Source organism: Bacillus rossius, chromosome 7 (assembly GCF_032445375.1).
Source record: "Bacillus rossius redtenbacheri isolate Brsri chromosome 7, Brsri_v3, whole genome shotgun sequence".
Taxonomy (NCBI): Eukaryota; Metazoa; Arthropoda; class Insecta; order Phasmatodea; family Bacillidae; genus Bacillus; species Bacillus rossius.
Window position 1 is genome coordinate 69,062,799 of NC_086335.1, and position 2,979 is coordinate 69,065,777.

General features: G+C 33.6%; 1 non-coding gene across 1 annotated transcript; it reads right to left on the reverse strand.

The window, feature by feature from the left end:
• Positions 1-2,182: 2,182 nt before the first annotated feature.
• Positions 2,183-2,272, reverse strand: Trnai-uau (transfer RNA isoleucine (anticodon UAU)). Its single transcript is given in 2 exon segments — positions 2,183-2,218; positions 2,235-2,272. It is a non-coding gene; the product is annotated as a tRNA-Ile (tRNA).
• Positions 2,273-2,979: the final 707 nt, after the last annotated feature.

Consider the following 2,979-nt stretch of genomic DNA (forward strand, 5'->3'; position numbering starts at 1 on the left):
CGAGGTTTCCTTTCGCGCCGAGACGGTCGACGAATGGGCGAGCAGCAGAAGAAAGGTTTGGTTGCACGCGCAGAAAGCATGCCTCCGGCTGATCGGTGTTGACGTGAACCCCTGGATGTGTGGAGCTATACCAGCTCCCTGGCAGGAGAGCTCCGTCAGTTGCATAACAATCAGGGGTATCGAAGCCGAGTCCTGTGAGCAGTAGCTCGCACCCAGTCGGATGTGCATGGCAACAGAGATGTGGTATTGTCTTGCATTCAAAGTGCACACCGGAACTATTTTCAGCATGCTCCACTTCTCGTTTTCTAATCATGGAACATTTCTAGAGCATTTGTGGAGGAGTGTATTTTTTTACAGTTATACTTGCGTGTTATGAAAAAAATTATGAGAGTAATTTTTTACAATGCGCGCGAACCATGCAAATAAATTTTTGCAGGAAGAAAAATAGGTTACATACCAAAACAATCCCTTTCTGCACAGCCTACAGGCGTAGATACATTGAATGTCTTAACGAATTTCATATTATGCCTACTAAGATAGTTATGTAATTATTTGATATTCAAACACTATTTTTCATCCCTTGCACTAATACATGATCGTATAAAAATTATTTTTGGACAAAGGTTTAAGGAATAACAATATGGTTAAAAGTAAATCCCGACGAATGTGATACCAAGGAAGTACTATTCATATTTTTAATAATTTCAACACTTTTTTTTTTACGATAATAGTTTGATTCATCAAAAATTGTTTCTGCCAAAGGTTTTAGATAATTCGTACGATTGGAGTTCAGATTTTTTTTTTTTGCTCACCAACCCTGGCGTTTTCAACCCCTTGCAGTTATGGTTAGTCGTATCAAAATTTTAACCAGACGAAAGATTTTGTTATTATTCCTACGAGTTATAGTACGTTCAAAAGGATGTTATATTTTCCATATTATGGGAGTTAAAGCGATTTTTCTGTTTTTCAAAAAACCTTCGCAATTTCTACCCCTTCTTGGAAGGATATTGCCCATTAATGAACTCGACCGAAATTTTCCACTACTGGGATTGTATGTATAGTTTGGAAGTGATTTGTAAAAAATAAATGTGTTTTATACAAAATAACTTTTGATTTGACGATGGTTTTGGGGTTTATGGTCCATGAAACGAAAACATATGAAAAAAATTCCGGAAATCGCACCATGGTAATGGCTACAATATGTGGGATTTCTCAAATAAAAATTACATATGTGGTTTTAAATTGAATACTGGCCCACATAATTTTAAAAAGATATATTGTATTACTGGTGATATAAATTGTGTTATATAAATACGCTTGGAAAAGTTTATAAAGTGAGGTTATGTTCCTGTATGTATAATCTGTATTATAAATGATTACATTTTTATTTAATAAAAAATTAAAATTTATAAATTAGAGTAAAATTTAGCATAATAATTAATTCAAATTTATCACAATAATATTACTAAATTATATAATTAATATTATAAACATGTTTATTTTGATATTGAATACTTAATTTACCATCCGAAATATCGATCCAGTTCTATTATTATTTTATTTAAATTAATTATTTGCATTTAAATTTTAAGTTAGTTGTTAATTACGCGCCCAAACAGACAAAACGGTAGAACAGGACTGCTAACACTCACAAAAAAAGTGGAATGCCAGACATAGGATTGGGGGAAACAGATAAGGTCGTTCAAGCATTGGCTTGGATGAACGCAAGTGACAATGGAATGCGCAGTCGTTGAGCTTGGATTGCAACAAATGTACGTGCTCCATAGTCAGATCCTCTCTCTTGCGAAGACGCCTCTTTCACTCCAGATATTTAACAAAATTAATTTGCCTATATTGTTGAAGAAAAGAATGTTTCCGTTCAGTTTAGTGAAAGAGGTGTAATTATTTTTTTCCTCGCGGGCCTTTAAAGGAATGCATTAATCACGCTTTATTCATTGGAAAAGTGTGTTTTATCACTAGTACTTGGTTTTGCAAAAACGTGTTCTTTTTGTAACGATGCTGCTGATCAGTGCTTAATAAATAAATAAAAATTATTGTGGGAAAAAAGGGAGGGATATTATTTAAATGAGCCAAAAAAAATGTTTTTGTCATAAGCACGATGCTGTTAAAATGTAGTGCATTTAGGTAGTAATTATTATTAACGGGTGCTTAAAAATACACATTCCCCAGGTGAGGATCGAACTCACAGCCCCAGCATAGCTTGGTCTCTGTCTTATAAGTACCGTGCGCTAACCAATTGCGCCACTGAGGAGTCGGATGTATGTGGATATTTGTTCTATAATTCATTTACTTCATGACTCATATTATCAAATACTATTAAACGAGCAATTATTGTATGCATATTTGTACAATGGCATCTCGGAAACGGTTGTAACGATTAGGATGAAAATTTATATTTAGTACCGTTTTGTTTTACAACCTCATGGGGCATGGTTCAAATCACGTCACTGAAAAAAAATTACTTTTATTTTTTAAATATAATAATAATGGTTAATCAGTTCAATAAAGTTAAGGTTTGATGGTATAAAGTATTTACAGACTGATTACAGTCTTTTAAGTAAAAAAAAAAACCCACTTACAAACACATTGTTGTTTTAGGACAAGATTTTAGTAACTTCATAGAAGTATAAATTCAAACGTGCGGAGAAACTTTATAGTATTAACGAATTTGTTAATTTTAACAAGCCGGGCTCTATATTAATAAAATTCCTTGTCTAAAATGCTAATTGCTATCGGCGTCTGATGGTGGCAAGCAACGTTTACGTTACAGGCAGCGAATTCTAGCGGCGGCCGGTGAAAGTATACGTGTGATTCGCATCCAGAAATATTAGTATTTAAAAATCTATTATTTTATTTGTCCGTTTATATTTTTAAAAATGTGTCAGAGTTTCGTATTACAAAATGATTTGCAAGATGAGAAAAAATGAGTTCGCTCGTTACCGATGTTAGAAGTTTACA